Below are 11635 nucleotides of genomic sequence, written 5' to 3'. Positions count from 1 at the left end.
TCAACAGGCGCCTGTTACCTTTCTTAACGTCTCCTTTTAGAATTGACTACCAATGCAATGCTTCGCGTGAGTCTAGTTCTAAACTCTTCATTTATGATCTTTTTCCTATTTCTTTTTATTGTGTGTCGTATCTCCATTGGCGATATTACGCATCCTGTAGAAAGTGTGTAACATTTATGCACTGGCAAGTGTTAAAACATTATTGATATTACACACTGGTACGCTTCATGTAAAAACTTGATACAAGATCGCGATTTCATAGCTTCGTCGACTGATTCAAACCGCCGTGAACGACCAGAACCAGTAAATGACTTTTTGTTCAGACTGGAGAGGTGCTGTCATTTTATATTAAATTCTAGGCAAACACTTAAAAAAAGTTTTGTACCGGGTGCGCGAGGTATTTGAGAGCAGAACACTGGCGTCAGGCACTACAGGATATCTCCAGGAAAAGGAGACAGATTTTCCGCAAACTTCGCGATGTACTTCTCTTACGATTTATTTCGATACCTACTCAATCAATTCACCATCAGCAGCAATAAGCATTTTGATGCGGCTTCAAAACGGCTGCATACACAAATGAGGGGCTACTATAGATGTTGGCAAATCAGTGAGGTATGGCGACCTTCAGGGTATCTTTTGTATTAGGGGGCCTTTAGTTGGCTGCCCTCTCAACAATGCCCCAGCCATAGTAGTCGAGTGGATTTAAATCTGCAGAACTAGGCAGCCAAACTTTGGTAGTAATGGGGTCTCGAGTTGTCAGACACGCCACTATTCGGTGATGCAGGGGGTGTGAACAGGAGCCGAATCTTGATGAAAGACCTAAGGACTTCCTTTAGAAATGCTCTCTATCCACGGCTTTATAATGGAGGCAAGCCCATTCACATAACCAACAGAATTAATGCGTAGTCATGCAAAACGGTGTGGCCGCATGACGTCACCGTCATGGCGGATAATGAATAACACCATTGCCGGAGAAATGGGGGAGTTCTGACAATGTCTGACAGCTAATAGTGCTTTCGCTTTTCGCCACAGATGCCACGTCACCGCTATGGCACATCAATTCTGTCAGCACCTTGTAAATGAAAGACTTCCCTACGTTCAAGAAGGGGGCAATTTCCATGTCGCTATGGTGCGCGGGCACTGCGAGCAGGAGTGCATGGCGTTTTATTTCCTGCTTCAACTTGTTCACTTCATGTTTGAGAAAACTGCGCATATGGATTAAAAGCGGTTGACGAATAAGAAGCCTTACGCCTAGATATATATGATGAGGTTGCTGGTGTGCATGGGGATAAGAAATAGCGTTTTCAAATACCCCGTGCACCCGGTGTTTCACGCACACTTTAAACCCAATTTTTGCCAATTGCTTGTCCCGGTGAGCAAGCCTAAGACGTGTTGTTTTTAATTCTTCTTCATAGTATATGGCGGTGTTGATTCTGTGATAGACATTACCAGCCACCTAAATCAACAAATGCGTGTTTGCAAGACATGGTGGCGTCTGTATATACTGCGTATAATTCTTCCGACCAACCCCGCTGGTTCTCTATTTTGAAAGCTTCGGTATGTTTCCGGGAAGCTTGGTTTTTGTGCTCACCCGAATCCATATTTATTGCATTCTTTGATTCAGGATGTGGTGTTCTCGTACGTCGTTATGTTTGAGGCTATTTACCCTTAAAAAAAGAAAGGAGAGCTAAGATAGCAAAGTGGTCCTGTGTTTGGTGTTCTCTCTAAACACAGTCAAGCCTAAACACGTGATAACATATCGCCCTGCTTCATTTACAAACGTTGATTGGAAAATTTGTATGCGGTGTTCGCACAAAGAATTTGCAGTATTCACCAAGCCGCCGGTAGGACTACATCACAGGTGCGACAATGAACGACAAACAATTTTTTTCTCAAACACCCATGACTAGATAGATGTGAGCAGGAGTGTTGCAACGCCGCCCAGGATCGCGTGGCGGTCCTTGAGCTCGACCTGGCAGGAGCTTTTGATTGTGTCTCATGAATTTCTGCTGGGTATTTTAAAATGTGCGAACGTAACAACAGCAACTATGCAGGGTTGGCTTTGGTGTAACGGAAGTGCAGCTCGTGATTAACTGTGGCCAAAACTCCGAACGCACCTAGCGTAGAACTGTCGGTACGCCAGAGCTCCCTCTGACACCACTTGTTGTCTGCCGGTGTATTGCGACGCTCTCAATTTTAGTACTCGGAAATGAAAGTATTCGTCGGTTTTAGCTTGGCAAGGCAAAATTAAAGCTTGTCTTCTGAGCAGACGAACGCGCTTCTCGCCATACAGTTGTCTTGACAGCACCGCAATGGACCGAGCTAATCTTCCTCACTTCACTTTGGTGCATTTCTTGAGATTGTGGTGCCTACAGCTCTCTGAATCAACCGGAGTGCTCGTCGCTCCCCTTCCGCGGTCGACACTGTGGGTGTGTCGTTCACGGGCCGTCTCTTCACATGGAAGGCGGAAGAAGAGGCAGCTACCGACACCGAAAGGCCACGCGCATCCAGATCTGCGCAGGCAACTCACCTTCACTGGCCGTATCTGGTGACATCTTAGCGATGCTGCACATATCTGGAAGCCGTGACGTTCTGCACAGCACATGCGTTCAACCTGGACATAAAGCCCCCTCCCGCCCCCCCCCCCCGATCATCACAGCACTCAATGGGCTCGCTGGCACCGCAATGGACCAACCTAATCTTCCTCGCGTCTTTTTGGTGCAGGTGTATTTGTTTTACTGCTATTGTGTTTTTCCTGAGCGAACTAGTTACCGTGCCCTAATTGTGCTGCCATCCCAACTGGTTTTGCACATTTGCTTGTGACTGTACAAAGGCGCTAGTGCAGCTTCTTTTCTTAGTTGGCGATGTTGAGACAAACCGTGAGCATGACTCTTCAAACACTTATTACTCCGCCGACGTTTCGTCGCAAATGATCAAGGCTCTTAAAGAATTGCAATCTGCGTGGTCAGCTATGTCAGAGCAATTAAAAGCGATTCCAACAACGTTTGTGGAGCATGAAAAGACCTTCAGAGAGATGAAGGAACGGCTAGGTAAGATAGAGTCACACCAGACTTCCCTAGAGACTATGGTGGCGGTGTGATGGGACTGTAGTCGGATGCTGATAAAAATGATCATCATGTAAAACTGATGACGGCTCCAATCAATGACGCAGAGAACAGATCAAGGTGCAACAACCTGGTATTTTATGGGCACCCGGATACCCAAAACAAATCTGCTGGGCAAGACTCATAAAACTAGTAATTGAGCACTGCAATCTCCTTTTTCAAACTACCGTTCAACCACGTGGCATTGAAAAGGCCCGTCGCATTGGTACGTTTTGCACCGGAAAGAACAGAAGAATAATAGATATATTCGCGCATTTTAAAAGTACGGACCGTATGCTGTCACTTAGCAGTGACAGTAAAAACACCCACTTCAGCTTTCCTAAGGATCTCTTCCCTAGTACTCGTCTTGCCCGTATTTGCCTGGTTGAATTTGGGAAAACTGAAAACTCAAGTTAGAAGCTATGCCATGAAACGCTGACCGTAAGCAACAAAACCTATGGGTTTCATTATGCCGCAAATACAGTTGTCAAAGAGAGATCATAGCAACGAACAAAGAAACAACGCGATTTACCTCCTTCCCCCTCAGTCAACCATTTTTTTAACCAACATACGAAGTGCCATTTCGAAGCGGCAAAAGCTATATGACTTGATAAATTCTTTATCGCCAAATATCGGGCTTTTTACAGAAGCGGGGCTTAGCCCGTTATTAAAGGATACAAAAATATTGCCATGCTTCACTGACTTTGACATATTTCGCAAGGACAGAGATAACACCTTTCCCGGTGGTGGTGTCCTTGTAGCCCCAAAACGGCACCTACGCTGCGTGCGCATCAATATTACATCACCATTAGAAATTGTTTGGCTCTGCTGCCACTCATTCCACCCGTGCATCTTGTTCGGACTTTGCAAAGGCGCTCCTAGTACAAGCTGGGCTAAGTAGAGTCGCCATTGTGTACAGTGTGCTCTACTACTGACACCATGAGGCACATTTTAAGGCACTGCTCGCGATATGCCACTCAGCGGGCAACAGCGTCGAAGGCACTTGTGCGACTACGACGCGGAGGTACTCTAGAACTTTCACACTTCCTTGGACCCTGGCAAAACCGTGAGGAGGCAGTGCTCGGTACAAAAACACCGCTTACTTTTCTTGCGGAAACAGGGCTGGAAGAGGTTCTGTGAACTCTCTGAGCATGTACAATTTGTATATGTGTGCATTTCTCCTCTTACTCCCCTTTCTTTCTTTCCTTTTCTTTTTCTGTCGATTTTTCGCTGTCACCTCACTTTATTCACCCCATCTGGAGTAGCAAGCCCTACCGTTAGTGGGGCTGACCTCTTCAGCTTTTATTAAAGGCTTTCTCTCTCTCTCTCTCCTAGTACAGACAGTTCTTTTGCACGTGTGTTTCATGAAAATTTATACCAACTAAGAACGACCTACCCAAACAGTCCTATATTGGTATCTGGCGACTCTAATTTCCCTACTATATATTGGTCTGATACTGCTTCTATGTTTATCAACACGTGCCTCAATTTCGGATTGACCCAACTGGTCCCTCAGCCTACACGTGTTACCGACCACTTCAATAACATATTAGATCTTCTCTTAACTTCACAACCTGAGAACGTCTTCTCTATCACCTACCTGCCTCATGCCTCATTCGCATGCAGTTTACACACAAGCACGTAGAAAGAACAATATAGAATGGGAAGGGAGGCTTCCTTACGCTGCACGATAATGTCACAAGCGCTCGTCATAGGTTAAGCTAGCGGCATATACCGCGTGTGAAGAAACCGCGGGGCTGACGCTATTGGCATTGCACTGCACAGCCGTGGGAAGAACTGCGGGCGCAATCATTTTGTCCATCAGGTGCGGCTACCCTCTCGTTCATCGTCGCCGCCACAAAGCTTTGCAGTCGGCCTTGGTTTTGGTTGTGACGTTATCGAGTCGCTCACCTGCGCTGATCGCGTTGGGCCGTTTCGCCTCCAATATATTCGTCTCCGTGAACACAAATGAAAAAACTAGAAAAACACTTACCTTGTACGATGAAGGGTATTACGAAAATATGAAGGGGGACTTATCAACGTTCTTACAAACTTTGCTCTTAGCTCTGCACAGCGCTCACTTGAATCCAACTGGCTCCTTTTTAAATCACAGATGCAACGCCTAATACCCCTGTATATTCCTACTAAAACGATATCCGAACGCCTGAGTTCTGCGTGGTTTAATACATTCCTAAACGCATAAACAACAAAAAAGCGATTGTTCCAGGCAGCAAAAAATTGTAAAACGAGTCAAGCCTGGAAGAAATATTACACCGCTGAAAACGTAAAATACCTCAGCCACCGACGCTAAACAACGTTTCTTGTCTGTCACCTTACCCTCTATGCTGCGCACTGAACCCAAACGCTTCTGGAAAGAGATAATTCCCAGCGCATCTAACTATGTTTCCTTTGCGATAGCACCTGACTCCCAACCACGGACACATAATATACTATGGGAAATATAAAAAAATGCCGCATTTATTGCCATTTTTAGGCGTGAACACTTAAATGACCCTACCATTGTCCCTTCTTATGATAACCCCTCCTTGCCGAGTATTATTTTTGAACCACCAGGCACAGTCACAGTCATCGACTCACTGAAAAATTTGTCATCTGTTGGTATTGATGGTATAAATCCTAAAGTCCTAACAAGCACCAAACACGAGAGCAGCTTATTTCACTGTGTCCATTTTCAACAGTCTTTCAAGGCACGATAGGTTCCTTATGACTGGCCCATCGCTAAGGTCAACCCAGTATTTCAAAATGAAATCGTTTGACCCCTTATAATTACATCCAATTTAATTACTGGTGTTTGTTCAAAAATGATGGAGCATATATTGTATCTGCACAGTGCCAAATTTTCGAATACTGCTATTTTTTCATTCCTAACCAGCATGCTTTCCGTAAAGATCATTCCTGCGACACTCAGCTTGCCATATTCGTTATTGACGCACATTCTTGCCTAGACCGCAATATTCTAACGGATGCACTCTTTATCGAATTTGAAAAAGCATTTGATGAAGTCTCACATAATCACCTAGTGCTATCATTGTCTCACTTTATTTTGAGCTCATTCGTTTTGAATTGGAAAGACGAATTTAAATGAGCGCAAGCAATTTGTAAACGCCAATTGGGTAAAATTATCACTCGCGCACGTGCACTGCGGTGTGCCCCAAAGTACCGTCCTGGCACCGCGTATTTTTCTTACACATATAAATGATCTCCCCAAACACCTTACTTCGCAAGTCCGACTCTTCGCTGATGACTGTGTCATTTTTCGCCTTCTAAGCGGTAGCTGTGACATATCCGCCCTACGCGAAGAGGTATTTCACGTGCAGTATTTGGGCAATAACTGGCAGAAGTCTTTAAATGTCCAAAAAACTGCGCACGTTGCTTTCCACCACCGCCGCAATTATGTTCAGCTTAAGTATACTATTACAACATCCCTATTAGCTCTACTTGCTAGGGTAAATATGTAGGTGTCCATGTATCTTACACCGAAAACTGGTCCTGTCATATTACCCACATAACAATCTCGCAAAACCGTGTACTTGGCTACCTGCGCAGTAATCATTGCCAAACCCCTCCCTAAAAAAATTGCTTGCCTACGTAACATTCGTGCTGCCTAGCTTAGAATATGCCAACGTTGTCTTCGATCCTAACCAAACGTATTTGATCAACACCCTCGAATCTGTCCAAAATACCTAGACTGTTTCTTTAGCACAAATTATTCCTCTCAGAACAAATTAGAAATCAGTATATTTTAATAGCCTACCTTGTGTGCCGTGCTAGTCACACCAACGCAGTTTATCACGAACATGCCCATACTAATACATTCCAACAGTCATTTTTTATACGCACAACCCAAGACTAGAATGACCTACCTGCTCCAGTTGCTACCACCATTGGCCAATCCAATTTTAAGCACGCTATTGAAGTGTCCTCCTAATTTGTGTACTCATTCTGTTGTTGTCCTTACGTTGTTGTAACCCTCCTTTATAGTACTCTATCATACCCACCACTTATATACAATGCCGCCATTATTACTGTACATCGTCTTTTGCCGTCACCGTGTTGTTACCCTTCTTTCAAGAGCCGTGTCATACCCACCCCTCCTGTAATGTCCCAATGGGAAATTTAATTATCAAAAAATAATAAAACCAAAATTGTTACAAACCATGCGGACACTGAACACCGAAAAGTTTATGGTCAAACACGGGTTGTACGACAAACTGGATAAAAAGTCGGTGTTTCTTGCATGGAGACTGGTCTCGGACACCGGAATCCTTCGTCAACATGAGCTGGGAAGTTAGCCCTGTTACTACCTACTGACGTCACTGCAGTGTTAAACGCACAGCAAGCCGCATTGGCATGCCCGAACGTGTAACATAAACTACAAGGAAGAATGGTTGGAAAGAGATTTTTCTCGAGGTTTACGAAAGAAACTACGTGTACTATTTATTGTACTGTAATTGTACTATTGTACTATTTATGGTACTATTGTATTATTACGTGTACTAAAATTTATTATAGCACGAAGTCCTCTTTCAGAGTTGAAACTTTGTCTGGAAAAATTTATTTAAAATAAAATTTTCTGACTATTTACAAGATTTTTAAGCCAGCAGTTTATGACCGCTTATTAATGCATGCTCACAATAAGAGCGAGGCCACGCAGGGGCTGGGGCTCTTGGCACCTCCAGTAATCGCACTAATCGTTGTCTCATGTAGTCGCGATAACACACTACGAGACTGGTTGACGACTCGTGCTAGAACGTAACGTGTACTAAAAATACACTGGGATACAGCTCGCCCATCGCGCTACAGAACTTCGTTCTTCAAAGACAAGATATGCCGTGATTTGAAGCGCAAAAAAAAATCCGCGGAGAAAGAACAGAGCAGACTACTCAAGCGTTAACTTACAACGTCGAAGTTAGAAGTTAGCGCCTGTTGGAAGTTGGAAGAATTGGAAGTTAGCACCTGTCTCGTGTACTCTGTTCTTTGTCCGTGTGTTTTTGTTGCGCTTCAAATCAAAGCATCTATTCACCAGCTAGCGCAGCAAGAAGTCCTCCTCCTCCTCAAATACAAGAGACTTTTACGGCAAACCTGTATACCTCTAGCCCAGAACGGTATCATCTTCGTTGGCAAAAACGCCAAGGCAACAAGAAAATATTTACACACTGATTGATTCGCCCTTTGCCAGGTTTCGGGGTAGTGCAGATGACCCGGGGTTTCTTTTCTTCTCTGATCAGTGCTGCATGGCACACAGAATCGGGAAATTTACTTTTGTCGAGCAGAAGTGAAACCGAAGGACCATTATTCCACTTAGGATGCTACATGTTCAATGAAGCTACTTCGGCGATGGCTCCGCACTTCTCAAATCACGATGAAAGTAAGTGAATACCAAAGAACGGTAAATTTTGAGGGAGTCGTTTAAAAACACATTGTGGAGAAAACTTCAAGTTCTACGAAAATACCTTTCATAACATGCACATGAATTGGAGTGGTGGTTCAAGGCGTGAAGGACAAAATTCTAGAATGCCAAATTAGGAACACAATCAAAACTAAAAACCCAAAAACGACATTTACATGTGCGTCGGTGGTAAATTGCCGCCACCTTGTTCATTAATTGTTATAGCATTTTAATGTTTTCTGATGCGCACGAACACATCTCACTTTAAATAGACTCCCGTTCGTGAAGGTTGCGTTTATCCAGCCATATCAGCTGCAACAAGAAAACAGGTGCGACACTATAACCCATTGTCTATGTGACCATGACATCCGTTTTGTGGTACGTATACTTAATGGAACGCCGAGTTTTGCCGTAAAGCTTTGCATTACCAGAAAGCGCAAGCGGTATAAAGCAAAATACGAGGACATTGACTTTTCATACATCCAAGATTTCCCTAAATGTTTCTTTTGGTATCTAAGCGTGAAAGGAAACCGAATAAGCGTGTATGGCACTACCTTAATAAGGCAACATTCATTTGTAAATCAAAATAAATGTGTAAATATTAAACAACAGTTCACGCACTTTCTAAAACCATACTCGGTCCGTAGATGAACATGTATTGACAGGAAGCAGTACCTCTCTAACTTTCATAATTTAACCGTAAACTAACCTAATACAAGCAAATGAAACTCATCATAATGATACACTCGCCATAGCTGCTAAATTTGGCGGAGCCTATTTTGTAACAAATAAGCTTGGTTACACAATACTCAGAACCGCTTTCTGTAACTGTGCTCTCTGTGCAGATGGCTATGCGTCACTGCACAGCAGGTAATGTAGGAAAACCACGTTGCAAAGGCAACGCTTACACTGATCTTGATAAGGCCGGCTTCGACTCAAAAACAAGAATGACTTACACGGAAGACACATTTTTAATGGAAATAGAAAATTTCTTCGGCAGTGAAACCATTGGCATATATTTCACTTAAATACCATAGTCCTGCGCTTGCTACTCAAACCCAGAAATTTTGGTCTCTCTTCATGTCTGTCTGTCACTCGATTTAGCCACCCCGCAAAAGTGAAAGTAAGTCTGCGCAGTAGTCTTATATACTAACAGCGAGGTTTAAACGTCCAAGACCTTTTTATATGTTCATACTTCTCAACTTTGTTGAACAAGAACTAGATATTACGCAAATATAAGACAGAACAATAATACACGAGGGATATATGCAAAGTTCGTTCATAAAATTTCATAAACACTTGATTTTTGCGAAGCAAACTATAGCTTCGGGCGGCATTTTAGAAAACAAAGCGTCAAAAGGTACAAAACGTTCCACTAGAGAGGTTCCCCTTTCTTCTATGAACGCATGTGGACTAGGGCAACGCGGTTCTATAAAAGTTCAAGTAGGGCGCCCCAGTTCACGCGCGTCCCCACCGTACGGCTGCGCAGGCACAAAGCCACCCGGCCTGGAACAGTAGAACGGGGTTAATTTAAATTGACTTGAACAAACATTGACCATGTTTAGCTTGGGAGGAGTGCGACGCAAGAGGGACAACATCAGAGGTAAGCGGATGAGCGAAGGTAGATATTTATTGGGCATATGTCGACCAAGACTATCGTTTCTTGTCGACATTTGCGACAAAAGAAGCAGTTACGCGTCCAATGTTTACCATTTTTATTTACTAAGAACCAGCCATGGTGGTTTAAAGAAACCTGCTCCGGAAAAAGCGTGACACGGTACCAGTAGAGACTAGTGAACGTTAGTGCTAGAAAAGCTCTGCTGTTAAAAAGGCATGCCAAACATGCCAAATGACTTTTACCCTTAAGCTAATCACTTGTTTAAAAAACAAACTGAGACGGGCAATATTTTTCCTGGAAATAGATAAATTAAAACAATTTCTTTGTAGTGTATATGGTGGAAATGTTAGCGAAAAACTCTTGCGAGAGAAATAGATTCCGTTTCTATTACCGCAGAGGTTTTCAAGAAAATACAAAAGAGCCGTGTGTCTGCATGCATTGTAATTGCAATATGTGCTTGAATAGTTCCAGTATATTAGAAACAATAACGCAAACACATAACAAATTCAAAAGAACACTTGTGCGGCCTTATATTATCCGTCAAGAAACAAACGTTCCCGGAAGCTTTTCCGCCATCCTAAGCTTTGTAAGAATTTTGGCATCCCTGTCACATCGAAGACATACGCAAGATTATCCTAAAGCTACATAAATCTTCCAAGGACAATATGTTGCTCCCAAAATATGTCCTTCGCCCAGACTATTGTGTCATATAAGGTTTTCTTACACCTAAGAAATCGAATGGCTTCGCCTGCTTGCGCAATTCAGACAAAACCTGCATTCCTTCAAAATTGCGATGTCGTATCCGTAAGTTATCCGGTCCAGAAGCTTGAATTTCGGATGAGTGGAGAGGTCTTCTACTTCGCGTTTGGCGCCATAGGCCCTTTTGGTAGAGTTGTAGTATACCCATATGGGAAAAATGCCCATACCTTGCGCCTCTGCAAGGTATCAAGGTTAACATAGAAATATAATACATTCAAAATATTTCCAACAGGCTTTCGAAAAACAGACATGCAGGACTCATTTGAAAATTAGGGTTTAGAATAAACAAGGCCTGATTTACAGAAACCCTTGTATAAAAACGGATTTACCAAACCCGCGCTGAGTATAAACGGTCAGCAGCGCGAAACGTTTGACCACTTCTTAAGCCTCTTACACGATCCGGACCGCCCAAATAGACGAAAAATACATATCAGTACATATAAATGCACGCACAAAATCGCCATAATGAATGCATACATATATATATATATATATATATATAAGGGTTGGCTGACAAGAACACATTGGAAAGCGATGCAAAGAGTGTGGTAGGTCATAGAAACGGACAAAGACATTGGACAGAGAACAAAAAAGTGGAGACAAAATGCCCGCCGTCCGGCGGGCATTTTGTTACCACTTTCCGAACCCACGACTTCCAGAATACGTGTCTGGTGTGACGGCCACTACGCTAACGGCGGGACTATTTTCCCCTCCACTTTCTGTGGTTTTTATGTAAAGGTATTT

This window comes from Haemaphysalis longicornis, unplaced genomic scaffold (assembly GCF_048455015.1).
Source record: "Haemaphysalis longicornis isolate Haplotype H1 unplaced genomic scaffold, Haemaphysalis longicornis Haplotype H1 scaffold_6, whole genome shotgun sequence".
NCBI classification, from domain to species: Eukaryota; Metazoa; Arthropoda; class Arachnida; order Ixodida; family Ixodidae; genus Haemaphysalis; species Haemaphysalis longicornis.
This window is presented reverse-complemented; position numbering follows the sequence as displayed.